Below are 15,909 nucleotides of genomic sequence, written 5' to 3' on the forward strand. Positions count from 1 at the left end.
ACCCAGTGACAGTGAAGGAACCATGAAATATTTCCAAGTCAGGATGGTGAGTGACTTGGAGGGGAACTTGCAGGTGGTGGTGTTCCCCGTGTGTCTGCTGCCCTTGTCCCTCTAGATGGTAGCAGTCATGGGTTTGGAAGGTGCTGCTTAAAACCTCAGTGACTGTAAAATTGTGAGCTGTTAAGAGTTAGGGTTCAGAGTTTCAACTTACTGGCTGGGAATGGGAAGTGGCAAAATAGCATGGGAAAGCCTTGTGTGTGGGGGTGGGGGGGGGTGGGGGGGGGGGGGGGGGGGGGGAGGGGCCAGGGAAAGGGGTGGGTGGTCGACATCTTCCTGCATTCATGCCTTTTCGACAGCGGTGAGAAAGGTGCCAGGCAGCCCCCATTCCCAGAGCCCAAATGAGCTTCTTCGGTGGCCAGTCAACAGCCACAGCCTCTCTCCTGGGGCATTTTTGTTGGGGGTGGGGGTAGGGTGGGGTGCTGCATGGAGAGACCACCCAGAGAAACCTGGCTCCGGTGGGGATGTTGGGGGGGTGGTGTGGGGGAACAACTTCTTTGGGAGTTCCATGCTCCATGGCTCAGAGAATGGACCCCTTGGTGGCAATGGCCAACCCCTTGGCAATGACTCAACCTCTGCCTCATGGCAGGGACTGAATGCCAATCCAAGTTCCTTTTCCATCCAAACTGGGCAGAGGGTAAGTCGTCGCAAAATATGCTGGCTTGTTTACATTGCATTCCAATTTCAGTTCAATGTCCTTAGCATTGATTGATGCCATTAGTAATGGAAAGGACTTGCTCTGTACCAGATGTTATATATCTAGCCCAAGGTATTGAACAACACATTGGTAGGATGATGGGACTGCTTCACACTTAAACATTAGACAAAATCCCCAACATCTGTTTCGTGTTTTTACTTCAAATCGCTGCAAAATTATTGGATCGTGGGGAGGTGACCAGAGCTGAGAGAAATTAAACAAAATCCCCAACATCTGTTTCGTGTTTTTACTTCAAATCGCTGCAAAATTATTGGATTGTGCGGAGGTGACCAGGGCTGAGAGAAATGAGTTTAAATAAACCTTCATACCAACGTTGTGCTTTTCCAAAGTGTTTGAGCTCAGCCCTATCAGATTCAATCTGTTCAGCTGTAGGGGATAAGCAGATGCATTCGAAGAGCACGCAGAGAACAGGCAGACAGGCGGAACTCCAGCTCATATTTGGGAAGCTGTCAGTTTGCATGTGTCCTCGTGCCAGACAGTTAAGACAACCCTCACCAGTCCGAGTGCGTGAGTGGTCTGGACAAGTTGCTCAGAGACATGCCGCTCTAGCCCTTTCACTTTTCCTGTCTGTACCCGGGAGTGTCACGGAGCAGAAAGGCACCTTTTGAGCCTCCCTTGGGTAAGTGGAATCTTCAGTGATTGATTTGGAAGGGCTGACCTCCCAGTGACTCGTTTCCTGCTGCTATATTTGTACAGGTCTCTGCGACAAGCATCCCGATGGGCTTCCAGCAACTTATAACTGACACAATGCAGTCCGCTCGCTACAGCTCTGCAATCCCGCTTCCGACAGCAACCCCTGACTAACTGCACACACCCACCGATCTCCCCCCCCCCCCCCACTTCTGGGTGTGTCATTAACTACAGTTGCTCTCCGACATTGCTGTCGGCTGTGTTCGGTGGACACGTCTTACCCTGCTTTCAAGCAATGCTCTTGCAATGGTGGTGGTGGGGGATTTCAACTTCGATTGGTGGGGGTAAGGGGTTGAGGGGGTTAAGGGATTGAGAGGTGGGTAAGGGGTTGGGGGGTAGGTAAGGGTTTGGTGGGGGGGGTAAGGTGTTGGTGGGCGGGGTAAGGGGTTGGTGGTGGGGTAAGGGGTTGGAGGGTAAGGGGTTGGTGGGGGGGGTAAAGGGTTGGGGGGTGAGGGGTAAGGGGTTGTTGGGGAGGTTGGGGGTTGAGGGTGAGGGCTAAGGGGTTGGTGGGGGGGGTAAGGGGTTGGGGGGCTGAAGGGCAAGGGGTTGGTGGGGGCTAAGGGGTTGGTGGGGGTGTAAGGGGTTGGGGGGGCTGAAGAGTAAGGTGTTGGTGGGGGTTAAGGGGTTTGTGGGGGGGTAAGGAATTGGGGGGGGTGAGGGGTAAGGGGTTGGTGGGGGGTAAGGTGTTGGGGGGTGAGGGGTAAGGGGTTGGTGGGGGGCTAAGGGGTTGGTGGGGGTGTAAGGGGTTGGGGGGCTGAGGGGTAAGGGGTTGGTGGGGGGGTAAGGTGTTGGGGGGTGAGGGCTAAGGGGTTGGTGAGGGGTAAGGGGTTGGGGGGGTAAGGGGTTGGGGGGGAGTAAGGGGTTGGGGGGGTAAGGGGTTGGGGGGGATGAGGGGTAAGGGGTTGGTTGGGGGGGTAAGGGGTTTGTGGGGTTTAAGGGGTTGGGGGGTGAGGGGTAAGGGGTTGGTGGGGGGGGTAAGGGGTTGGTGGGGGGTAAGGGGTTGGTGGAGGGGTAAAGGGTTGTGGGGGTGAGGGGTAAGGGGTTGGTGGGGGGGTAAGGGGTTGGGGGGCTGAGGGGTAAGGGGTTGGTTGGGTGGGGTGGGTGTGCTATCCCGGCGATCACAGATCAGCAAACCATTATACACCTCATCTGATGATCTAGGCACCCTGACTGAAGTTCTATTTTCTCTCCTTTCAGCTGTAAACATCCTGTAACTTTAGCTTATCTTAAAATCCTCGACCCAAGTCCTCACTAACTCCCAGGCCCTAGTACCCTTGTGCTCGCTGACCTATATGGGCTCCCAATCCAGCAACACCTCAATATTAAAATTCTCATCCCTGTTTTCAAATCCCTCCATGACTTCCCCCTCCCTACGTCCAGCCCCACAACCCCCTAAAAGTCTCTGCACTTCTCCAATTCTGGCCTCTTGAGTATTCCAAGTTTTAATCTCTACATCATTGGTAGCTGCACCTTCAGCTGCCTGGGCCCTTAGCTCTGGACCTCACTCCCCCACTCTCTACCTTGCTATCCTCCTTTATGGCACACAGGGGAGGTGATGGCGTAGTGGTATTATCGCTGGACTAGTAATCCTGAGACCCAGGGTAACGCTCTGGGGGCCGGGGTTTCAATCCCACCACGGCAAATGGTGGGATTTGAATTCAATGAAGGAACTCTGGAATTAAAAGTCTAATGATGACCATGAAACCATTGCTGTAAAACCCATCTGGTTTGCTAGTGTTCTTTAGGGAAGGAAATCTGCTGACCTTATCTGGTCTGGCCTACATGTGACTCCAGACCCACAGCAATGTGGTTGACTCTTAAGTGCCCTCTAAACAAGGGCAATTAGGGATAGGCAATAAATGCTGGCCTAGCCAGTGACGCTCACATCCCAAGAATGACTAAAAAAACCAAGCCTTTGGTCAAATTGCCGCAATATCTCCTTAATACCTCTAGCTAGAAGGACAAAGGCAGCAGATAGATGGGAACACCACCAACTGGAAGTTCCCCTCCAAAGTCACTCACCATCCTGACTTGGAAATATATCGGCCGTTCCTTCACTGTCGCTGGGTCAATATCCTGGAACTCCCTCCCTAACAGCGCTGTGGGTGTACCTGCACCACATGGACCGCAGCGGCTCAAGAAGGCAGCTCACCACCACCTTCTTGAGGGGCAGTTAGGGATGGGCAATAAATGCTGGGCCCAGCCAGCGATGCCCCCATCCCATGAACGAATATAAAAGAAAATGTGGCTTGTATTAAATGCTTCTGTGAAATACCCTGGGGAGCTTTACTATTTTAAAGTGCAATAAGAAAGCAAGTTACTGTTGTTAGCTTTTTTATGTTGGAGTACAGTGCCCCATTATGCACTTGAACTTTGATAGCTGTTTGCAAAACAAATTATCTGGTCATTATCCCATTGCTATATATGGGACCTTGCTGTGCGCGAATTGGCAGCCCTGTTCCCTACATTAAATCAGTAAATGTGCTTCAAAAGTACATCATTGGCTGTTAAGTGTCTTCTGGTGCCCTAAGGCTTTGCAAGGCGCAATATAAATGCAAGTCCTTTCTCTCCTAGGGTTACCAGCTGTGATTAAACGTGTGCCTGGAGGTTTCATCACATGACTTTCCCCCACATTCCAGCCATTAGTCAGCCAATGCATCCATCCTTGTGACGCGCACTGCCTCCCAACGCCAGTTGGAAAGCAAAAAGACCCATCCAACTGGATGATGCGTCACTGTCAACCAAGCAGCCTTTATTCCCCGTTCCCCACGTTCAATATCCTTTCATATCTCATAAAGAGAAATGTTCAAAGAAATTGTTTTTTAAATCTTCTTTTAACATCCTGATGATTTTTCTCCAGGGGATATGCACCGCAGTGTCCTTGCAATTGATGTTCAATTCCTGGAGGCTCCAGACCAACCTTGGAGGGTTGGCAATCCTATTCTTTATGTATGTTTGCCGGAGTTCTCCTTGTTTGCTCTCTCTAACCAGAAGTGAGAGCAGGCAACTCATGCCAGAGTACATGGGGAAATTACAGACTGGCTTAAATAAAGACAATAATAAATAGAGGTCCCTACGCCATAGGAAGCACAAAATTCACCCCTCCCCTCCCATTCTCACCAGCCACATTTTTACACAATTTAATTTTAGCTGTTCTGTGAAATGAATTTTGTTTCTAAGACAGAGGATAAATCTTGTTGACAGATACTAATATAGCCCAGAATGTACCGTTGATGGAAATAGTAGATGAATGCTTAACATATTCACTTGACGCTCCCCTCTGCAAAATTTTAATGAACAGCATTAACCCCACTTTTTGAACTTGACCCTGTAAGGCTGTGTTAAAGTTGCTGCGACAGCATTGCAGTACTAGAGAGAGAGGATGTTCCAGAGTGGTCAGGGATGGAATCTCTCTGGTAAGGAATGAAAAAGGTGCAATCGCATTGATCGTTGTAGTTATATAGACCACCAACTAGTGGAAGGGATGTAGAGAAACAAATTTGCAAAGAAATTACAGAGAGGTGCAAGAGTAATAGAGTAATTGTAATGGGGGACTTCAATTATCCAAATATAGTCCAGGATAGGATAAATGCAAAGGGTTACAATCACAGCTGATGTTGCTTGGTGAGTAAGTTGGACCCCAGAGAGAAACTTGTCTCGCTGATCATAATTTTTTTTTATATTTCAAAAATGAGGAGAAACCTACTGATCCCAGAAGCATGGAATCCCAGTAACACTTTTAGGATTTTAAAATTAAAAGATTTATTAACAAGAAGGAAAAAACTTAGCACATAAAGTTATAGAGTTGAAACAGTAGTGTGGCACAGTGGTTAGTGCTGCTGCCTTATAGCTCCAGGGACCTGGGTTCAATCCTGACCTTGGGCGCCTGTCTGTGTGGAGTTTGCATGTTCTCCCTCTGGGTTCCTCCCACTGCCCAAAGATGTGCTGGTTAAGTGGACTGGCTGCAGTAAATTGCCTGTTAGTGAATGTGTTCCCTGACATCCAGTCCTGGGTGTATCCCACCTAGTGCCCATTGCCTGTTTGGATAGGCTCTGACTCTCTGTGACCCTGAATTGAATAAAGCAGTTCTGGAAGAGTGAGTTAAACAGTTTTGCAAAATATCCCCCAGGTTGGTCAGAACATACATGTTAACTGCTTGGCAATAGATCCCTTATAGGTTTTTTAACCATAAAAATCCAGTAATGCTAACCAAGGCAAAACTGCTGTCACTACTTTAGTAAGGCATACCACATAACCAGAATTGCGTGCAATATCCAGTTGTGGCCTAACCTGTGTTTTATACAGTTCCAGCATAACCTCCCTGCTCTTGTATTCTATGAACATAAGAACATACGAACTAGGAGTAGGCAATTCAGCCCCTCGAATCTGCCCCGCCATTCAATACAATCATGGCTGATCTCATTTTGGCCTCAACTCCAATTTCCCGCCCTCTCCCCATAACCTTTCAACCCGTTACTAATTAACAATCTGTCCATCTCCTCCTTAAATTTATTCAGTGTCCTGGCATCCACTGCACTCTGAGGTAGTGAATTCCACAGATTCACGACCCTTTGAGAAAAGTAATTCCTCCTCATCTCTGATCTAAATCTACCACCCCTTAACCTAAAACTATGGCCTCTCATTCTAGAATGCCCCACAAGGGGAAACATCTGCTCCATGTCTACTTTGTCTATCCCCTTTAGCATCTTATATACCTCAATTAGATCTCCTCGCATCCTTCTAAACTCTAGCGAGTATAGGCCTAAACTGCTCAATCTCTCCTCATAAGACAAGCCCCGCCTCTCTGGAATCAATCTAGTGAACCTCCTCTGAATCACCTCCAATGCATCTACATCCTTCCTCGAGTAAGGGGACCAAAACTGTGCACAGTACTCCAGGTGCGGTCTCACCAATGTCTTGTACAGTTGTAACAACAATTCTCTATTTTTATGCTCTATTCCTTTAGCAATAAATGCCACAATTCCATTTGCCTTCTTTGTTACCTGCTGTACCTGCATACTAGCTTTCAGTGATTCATGCACGAAGACACCCAGATCCCTCTGCACTGAAGTATTCTGAAGTTTCTCTCCATTTAAATAATAACGCACCTTTTCATTCTTCCGACCAAAATGGATAACCTCATATTTATCCACGTTAAACCCCATCTGCCAAATTTTGGCCCATTCACCTAACCTGTCCATATCTATTTGTAACTTTATTTCTTTATTGCAAATTACTTTCCCACCTATTTTGGTGTCATCTGCAAATTTAGCTTTGTACCTTCTATTCCTGAATCCAAGTCATTAATATAGATTGTAAATAGTTGGGACCCCACTAGTTACAACTCGCTATCCAGAAGAAGACCCATTTATTCCGACTCTCTGCTTTCTGCCCAAGCTAATACATTACCCCTAAATCCATGTGACCTTAGCTTGAGTATTAATCTTTTGTGCGGCACCTTATCAAAGGCCTTCTGGAAGTCCAGATATACTACATCTACAGGATCCCCATTATCCACTTTGCTTGTCACATCTTCAAAGAACTCTAGCAAATTAGTCAAACACGATTTACTCTTCATAAAACCATGCTGACTCTGATGGATTGCAATTTGACTTTCCAAATGCCCCATTACTACTTCCTTAATAATGGATTCCAACAATTTCACAAAGACAGACGTTAAACTAACTGGTCTATAGTTTCCTACTTTCTGCCTCCCTGCTTTTTGAATAAGGGTGCTATATTAGCATTTTTCCAATCCACTGGAACCTTTCCAGAATCCAGGGAATTTTGGAATATTATAGCCAATGCATCCACCATCTCCACTGCCACTTCCTTTAAGACTCTGGGATCTAGGCCATTAGGTCCTGGAGACTTGTCACCCTTTAATCGCAATGATTTGCTCAGTACGTTTTCTCTCATGATGGTGATTGTTCTAAGTTCCTCCTTCTCTATATCCTCTGCACTATCTGTTACTATTGGGGTGGTACAAGTGTCCTCCACCATGAAAACTGAGCCAAAATATTGATTAAGCGTCTCTGCCATTTCTGCGTTCCCCACTATTAACTCCCCAGTCTCATCCTCCAAGGGACCAACATTCACTTTAGCTACTCTCTTTCCTTTTATGTACTTGTAGAAGATTTGCTATCAGTTTTTACATTTTGTGCTAGTTTTCTTTCATAATTTACCTTTACACTTTTTATTATTTTTTTCGTAACCCTTTGTTGATCTTTAAAAGTTTCCCAATCTTCCAGCCTGCCAGTGACCTTTGCAATTTGGTATGCCTTAGTTTTTGCTTTTATGTTATCTTTAACTTCCTTGCTTAGCCATAGATGCTTTTTCCCCATCTTACCATCTTTCTTCCCCTTTGGAATATATTTTACTTGGGAGGAATTGAATATCTCCTTAAATATCTACCACTGTTCATCAACTGTCCTACCTTGTAGTCTTCCTGCCCAGTCCACTAGGGCCAAATCTGCCCTCATGCCTATGTAGTTACCTTTGTTTAACTCCAGTACACTAGTGTGGGACTCAAGTTTCTTGCTCTCAAACTGAACTTGAAATTCTAGCATGTTATGATCACTCTTCCCTAGAGGATCCTTTATATGAGATCATTAATTAATCCCATCTCATTACACAAAACAAAATCCAGAATAGCCTGCTCCCTGGTTGGTTCCACAACATATTGCTCCAAGAAACAATCTATAATACACTCTATTAACTCTCCCTCGGGGCTCCCCTTGCCAATTTGATTAGTCCAGTCTATGTGCATATTAAAATCACCCATGATTATTGCCGTGCCTTTCTTACATGCTCCCAGTATTTCTTAGTTTATACTGTGCCTTACTGCTGAACTCCTGTTTGAGGATCTATAGATTACTCCCACCAGGGACTTCTGTCCCTTGCTATTTCTTATTTCTACCAGACTGACTCTATGTCTTGCTCTCCTGTGCCTTTACCATTCCTCACTATAGCACCGATCTCTTCCTTTACTAACAAAGCTACACCACCTCCTTTTCCTTCCTGCCTATCCTTCTGAAACACTGAGTACCGCTGGATATTCAACTCCCAAACCTGTTCTCCCTGTAACCACGTCTCAGTAATCGCCACCAAATCATACCTATTTATCTCTATTTGCGCTGTTAACTCATTCGTTTTATTCCAAATGCTACAAGCATTCAGATACAAAGCCTATAAGCTTGTGCTATTGTCAATTTTCCCTACTCTTATATGATTCTTTGGTGCAATATGACATTCACACAGTCTGTCTCTTTCTTCCACTCTTTGGTAACAATCAGCCTCGTCACTAAGCTCTTACCCTCTCCTTAAACTTTGATTTTTTATATTTCCATGCAACTGAACTCCGCCCCCCCCACCCCCACCCCCCCCCACCCCCAATGCCACTATTTAGTTTAAAACCCTATTTCCGACCCTAGTTGTGCGATTTGCCAGGACACTGGTCCCAGCATGACTCAAGTGGAGCCTGTCTGAACGAGATAGCTCCCTCATTCCCCAGTACTGGTGCCAATGTCCCATGAATTCGAACCCATTTCTCCCACACCAATCTTTGAGCCACACATTTATCTTCTTTAATCTTATTGACCCTGTGCCAATTAGCTCGTGGCTCAGGTAGTAATCCGGAGATTATTACCTTTTTGGTTCTGCTTTTTAATTTAGCCCCTAGCTGCTCGTATTTCCTCAGCAGAACCTCTTTCCTCGTTCTACCTATATCGTTGGTACCTACGTGGACCACGGCAACTGGATCTTTCCCCTCCAACTCCAAGTTCCTCTGCAGCCCAGATGAGATATCCTTAACCCTGGCACCAGGTGGCAACACAGCCTTCGGGACTCTCGATCCTGGCTGCAGAGAACAGTATCTATTCCCCGAACTATACTATCCCTGATTACAACTACATTTCTCTTTTCTCCCCCCACTTGAATGGCTCCCTGTACCATGGTGCTATGGTCAGTTTGCTCCTCCTCCCTACAGTCCCCGCTCTCGTCCACACAGGGAGCAAGAATCTTGAACCTGTTGGGTAAGGGCAAGGGCTGAGGCTCCTGCAGTACTACTTCCTGGGTCCCTCTACCTGCCTCACTCATAGTCACACCCTCCTGTCCCTGACCACTGGCGGAATTTAAGGTAGTTAATCTGAGGGGTGTGACTGTCTCCTGAAACGCAGCGTCCAGTCAACTCTCCCCCTCCCTGATGTGTCGCAGTGTCCGAAGCTCAGACCCCAGCTCATCAACTCTGAGCTGGAGTTCCTCGAGAAACCATTTGCTATGGATGTGGTCACTAGGAACCACAATGGGGTCCACCAGCTCCCACATCATGCAGCTACAACACATCGCCTGGCCCTGCATCTCTCTTTTATTTAATTAGTTTTTCAATTTGTTTTTAAATTTCCTACTGGTCTTTAGTTTAACAATCTGTAAAATATTTCTCCTATTTACCTTTAGTCTGAAAGAGATTCAAAATACACCTTTTAAAATCAACTGGAACTCACTCTGCTGAGTTGAAGCAATGCCTGGGCTGATAAAGGCAAGTATCCCATATGCCTTCTTAACCACCTTACCTACCTGCCCTGCTACCCTCAGGGATCTGTGGATATGCACACCAAGGTTCCTCTGATCTTCAGTACTTTCCAGGGTTCTACCGTTCATAGTGTAATCCTTTGCCTTGTTAGCCCCCCCCCACCCCCAAGGGCATTACCTCTCACTTTTACGGGGTGAGTTCCATTTGCCGCTGCTCTGCCCACCTGACCAGGCCATTGATATCTTCCTGCAGTTTACAGCTATCTCCCTCACTATTTACCACCCTACCAATTTTTGTGTCACCTGTGAACTTCTTGATCATACCCCCTACATTTAAGTCCAAATCATTCATGTACAGCACAGACAGCCAGGGTCCCAGCACCAAGCCCTGTGGAACCCCACTGGAAACAAACTTCCAGTCACAGAAACATCCCTCTACCATCACCCTCTGCTTCCTGCCTCTCAGCCAATTTTGGATCCAACGTGCCACTTTGCCTTGGATCCCATGGGCTCTTGCTTTCTTGACCAGTCTGCCAAGAGGGACTTTATCAAAAGCCTTGTTAAAGCCCATGTAGACCACATCAAATGTATTACCCTCATCAACACTCCTGGTTACCTCCTCAAAAAATTCAACCAAATTTGTCAACCATGACCTTACTTTAACAAATCCATGCTGATTATCCCTGATTAATCCATGGCTCTCCAAGTGCAGATATATTCTGTCCCTCAGAATTCTTTCTAGTAACTTCCCCACCATTGAGGTTAGACTGACTGGCCTATAATTTCCTGGTCTATCCCTTCCTCCCTTTTTTAATAATGGGACAACGTTAGCTGTCCTCCAGTCCTCTGGCACCTCACCTGTGACCAGAGAGGATTTGAAAATTTCTGCCAGGGCCCCAGATATCTTTTCCCTTGCCTTCCTCAACAGCCTGGGATACATCTCATCCAGGCCTGCAGATTTATCCACTTTTAAGGCTGCTAAACCCACTAGTACCTCCTCTCTCTCTATGTTAATTTCCTCTAATATTTCACAGTCCTCCACCCTGATATCTATACCTACGTTGTCCTTTTCCATTGTGAAGACCAATGCAAAGTATCTATTGAGGACTGTACCCACGTCTTCCGCTTCTAATGTCACAGCTCAGAATGCTGCCCTATCCCCGCAACACTGCATGATAGACTAAATGGCCTCATTCACAGAATCACAGAATCGTTACAGTGTAGAAGGAGGCCATTCAGCCCATCGTGCCTACCAGCAGCCTGCACAGCACCTTTCGTGATCTTGGGATTGGCTGATGTGATTTACAGCCAATGACGTACATTTTGAAGTGTAGTCACTGTTGTCAAGTAGGAAATGCAGCAGCCAATTTGCGCACAGCAAGATCCCACAAACAGCAATGAAATAATTGACCAGGAATTCAACAGCCTATCAACCTGTTCAGCTCAGCATGAACCGGCAAACTCGGTATTTGACACAGTTTACACTTGGCAAAGCCCATATTCAATTTTTATTGTCCTAAATGCCTGGCTCCTGACCCTCTATTTGCAATGACACTTTGGCTCACTGAGTTCAAACACACCCTCACATCCACCTATAACCCCCCTTTCCCCAGTAAGACCCTTACTATCCCACTCTAGTCTTCACCCCAATTCAGCTCCCCCCTCCACTCCCCTAAGAACATAAAAAGTAGGAGCCGGAGTAGGTGATAGGGGCCTGTCCCACCACTCCAAGACCACGGCTGATTCTCGACATCAACTCCGCTTCATCAGCTGATCCTCAAATCTCTTGCTTAGAGTCCTTTGAGTTAGCCTTGAACATACTCAATGACTGAGCACCCCCTACAACCCTCTGGGGTAGAGAATTCCAAAGACTCACCGCCCTCAGAGTGAAGAAATCTCTCCTCATCTTCGTTCTAAATGGGTGACTCCTTATTCTGAGCTCTGACCCCTAGTTGTAGACTCTCTATCCAGGGGAAACAGCTTCTCAGCATCGACCCTGCCTCGCCAGTTAAGAAGTTGTTTCAGTGAGATCACCTCTATCACATTGAAACTCCAGACAGTATAGATCTACTCCTGCTCCTATTTCTTAAGAACTCATCCTCCCATAGAGAGTGCTTGAAGTGAATAGTATAGATGTTTTAAGGGAAAACTGGATAAGTATATGAGGGAGCAGGGAATAGAAGGTTGCGATGATAGATTTAGATGAGAAAAAAATGGGATGAGGTCAAGTCGGGTATAAACACCAGCATGGCCTGGTTGGGCTGAATGGCCTGTTTCTGTTCCGTATTAATCCTATGTGAAATATTCATCCTTGTTTTCCGATCTCTCCTTAGTCTCACCGCCTTCCTGCCCTTCTCCAGCCCTACAACCCTCCAAGATCTCTGCGCTCCACTTCTGGCTTCTTAAGCCTCCCTGACTTTAATGGCTCCACCTTGCATTCAGCCATCTAGGCCCCCTGCTCTGTGATTCCTTCCCTAAAGCTCTCTGCTTCTCTATCTCTCTCTCCGCTTTTAAGATACTTCTTAAAACCTGCCTCCTTGAACTGTTGTCACTCAGCCTGCTCTCTGCATTCTTTTTGACTGATACCTTAAATGCAAGTTGTTGTTGTTGATTATTTTCAATGTCTCATCAAAATTAATTACTGTGCCTAAATTGAAACCAACTTATTTTCAAAATAACCAGCTGAATTTGACACACATCTGTTTGCTTTCCCTGTTCTGTGTTAAACAACTCACTCTCTATTCCAGCTAATGTACATCTGCTCGCTTGCTGGCACAGAACTTGAGAATTGGTGAAAAAAGAGACATGCTGTTGAAGCTTTTCATCCTGTACTCAACAGGCCAGATGCAAGAATGCCAAATTTCAAAGGGAGCAACAATTTATACTGCATGAGAAAAGGGTGCTGATTGGTTAGCAAATCGACTCTGGTCAAGGTGTTGCCATGGAGAATTAACCAGGGGACTATTGTCTCCCATGCTTCTGTTTAATTTTAAAAAAATGCAATGCCTGGTCATGTTCCTTTTGCCTGCAGAGGACACATTCCTGTGTATGAATGTTTGTAGCTTCTAGCAAGCATAGGTGAGCCATGTTGAAAGCCCAACTGATAATCTTAAATGGGTTGTTCGTGTAATTCTTAACACACTAAGGATTGTTCAGCAAGTGTTGTCCAATCGTGGAATGACATCTAGTGTTAGACATTATGTCCTGAGATGTGCAAGTGTGGACTGGCTGCGTACTCTGCCTGTTGTGAACAGCCGAAGGGACGTGCCGTTTGATACCAGTCGTTGGCATGTTTGACCTACATACCTGGCAGCGCACTGGGACTGAACTTCATAGACCACATTACTCATTTGTGTGGTAGGCAGAACATACTTTTGGCTTGATGGCAGCACCCTGTTAGTGCAAAACGCTAGTCGTGTAGTTACTGTGCAGTAGCAGCGTGAAACAACAAGCCTCAGCTCTTTCCAAAGCTTTGGCAGCATGTATCTCTTTTAAGCAATACTGATGTATACCTGCAGATCACAGCGAGCATCTGCTGATGCATTGTTGAGGAATACTGCAGGCTGCAAGTTGACATTTCAATAAACAAGTGTTATGATCCCTGACCACTTTTAAAAAGGAAGGAAATCCCACGAAACCAATGGAAAGAAAATAGATGGACAAGATTTCACTGTTTAAAACTTTTCTATAATAAGCCAACTAAAAATCAATAATTCAAATACTAATTAAAAGCTGAAGGATATTTCAAATAAATAAGTAAATTTCACTTTAAGTAGCCGATACAATAAAGATGCCCCTCAGGTAGTTACAACACTCGCATTACTACCTGCACAAATATGGGGCCACGTGAAATCTCACAGTCTTTTCAACTCAGCTTCTGCTATGTGTAACAAGTAATTAGGAAAGCTGATAGAATGTTATCATTTACTGTGAGGGGAATTGATTACAAAAGCAGGGAGGTGACGCTTCAGTTGTACAGGATACTTGAGATCGTGTCTGGAGTTTTGCGTACAGTACTGGTCTCCTTATTTAGGAAAGATGTAAGTGCACTGGAAGTGGTTCAGAGAATGCTTTCTAGACTAGTGAAAACAAAAAAAGTGCTGTAAAATAAAACTCAGCAGGTCTGACAGCCTCTGTCTGTAGAGAGAAACAGAGTTAACGTTTCAAGTCCATATGACCCTCCTTCAGAACCAGACTAATACCTGGAATGGGCAGGTTGCCTTATGATGAAAGGTTGCACAGGTTAGGCTTGTATCCGCTAGAGTTTAGAAGAGTAAGAGGCAACTTGATTAAAACCTTTGAGATCTTGAGGGGAGAGGATGTTTCCTCTTGTGGGAGAGTCTAGAATTAGGGATTATGGTTTAAAAATCAGAGGTCGCTCATTTAAGACAGATTAGGAGAAAATTTTTTCTCTAAGAGGGTCATGAGTCTTTGGAACTCTCTTCCTCAAAAGGCGGTGGAAGCAGAGTCTTTGAATATTTTTAATGCAGAGCTAGATAGATTCTTAATTGACAAACAGGTGAGAGGTTATCGGGGTTGGAGTAGGCGGGAAGTTACAATCAGATCAGCCATGATCTTATTAAATGGTGGAGCAGGCTTGACAGGCCAAGTGGTCTACTCCTGCTCCACGTTTGTGTTTGGATGCCTCTCATTCTTCCCATTCAAGTATTTCAACCCTCATGTCACATTCGCCAGCAGCCACATTCCATTCAATGTGTTGGTTACAAGGGGCATTGCTGAACTTGTTGCAAGATCATAGAACGATACAGCACAGAGGGAGTCCATTCGTCCCACCGTGCCCGTACTGGCTCTATCCAATTCGTCCCACTTCTCCGGTAGCCCTGCAAACCTTTTCCCTTCAAGTATTTAACCAACTCCTTTTGGAAAGTTCCTTTTGAAGCTGCTTCCGCCCTCCTTTCAGGCAGCGCGTTCCAAAGGGATCCGGCTCCATTCTAAGTTCTGCTATGTGTGAGGAATTTAAGATGTTATTCTGTTTGCTTATTTTTGCAAAAAATGCCTTGGGGCGGGAGAAGGTAGTGAGTGAGCAAGTTAAAATTCAGATCAATCGCTACCTTGGTTAAGCATCACTTGCTGGGAACAATGATTGGACCACATCCATTGTAATTGTGGCAATTCTGTCTGTTTCCTTTAAGACTGCTGACTGCCAGTTTCATATATCGCTGCTGTTTAATCAGTTCCACTCCATTACTCCACATTAATCATGGCTCCCTCTCCCTAAAAGGAAGCTATCTGGCTGACGATGCTTGTGCAAATATAGGCTTTTTTTTACCGAATGACCGTTCTGGAGGTGGCACTCAGGTCCCATCATTTGGTCGAAACTTAAGAAATTCTCAAAATGCTAACAAAGTTTTCATTTCGCTCTTTTGAGGGATTAAAAAACAATTTGTGTCCTAGTTCCACCCCCCGACCCGCCGAGGTCACAAAGTAAGACTTGTCCTTGCGCCTTTCACAATCTCAGGACATCCAAAAGTGCTTTACAGCCAATTCATAAGAGTTATAGGGTCATTATGGCACAGAAGGAGGCCGTTTGGCCCCTCGAGTCCATGCTGGCTCTCCGTAGAGCAATCCAACCTCGTTCCTCCACCCTATCCCGGTAGCCCTGCAAGTCCGTTCCCCTCCAGCGCCCGTCCAATTTCCTTTCGAATTCATTCACCGCCTCCCGCTTCCTCCCTCCCCCCCACCACCCCCCCCCCCCCCCCCCCCCCCCCCCCCACCCCCCTCACAGACAGTGAGTTCCAGGGTCACTAACATTCGCTGCATAAAGTACATTTTGAAATGTAGGGCAGAATCTTCCGGTCTCGCCAGAGGCCGGGAAACGTGGTGGGGCCGGGGTACTTCATTTGGTTGTTGGTGGGGGGGCAAACAAAAACCCGATTCCCGACGGCGAGATGAAC

The 15,909-nt window shown here is 46.1% G+C and overlaps 1 long non-coding RNA gene across 1 annotated transcript; it reads left to right on the forward strand.

Moving 5' to 3' along the window:
• Nucleotides 1-1,286: 1,286 nt before the first annotated feature.
• On the forward strand, nucleotides 1,287-13,592 carry LOC121279346. Its single transcript, XR_005943368.1, has 2 exons — nucleotides 1,287-1,394; nucleotides 12,742-13,592. It is a non-coding gene; the product is annotated as an uncharacterized LOC121279346 (long non-coding RNA).
• Nucleotides 13,593-15,909: the final 2,317 nt, after the last annotated feature.

Source organism: Carcharodon carcharias, chromosome 6 (assembly GCF_017639515.1).
Source record: "Carcharodon carcharias isolate sCarCar2 chromosome 6, sCarCar2.pri, whole genome shotgun sequence".
NCBI lineage: Eukaryota > Metazoa > Chordata > Chondrichthyes > Lamniformes > Lamnidae > Carcharodon > Carcharodon carcharias.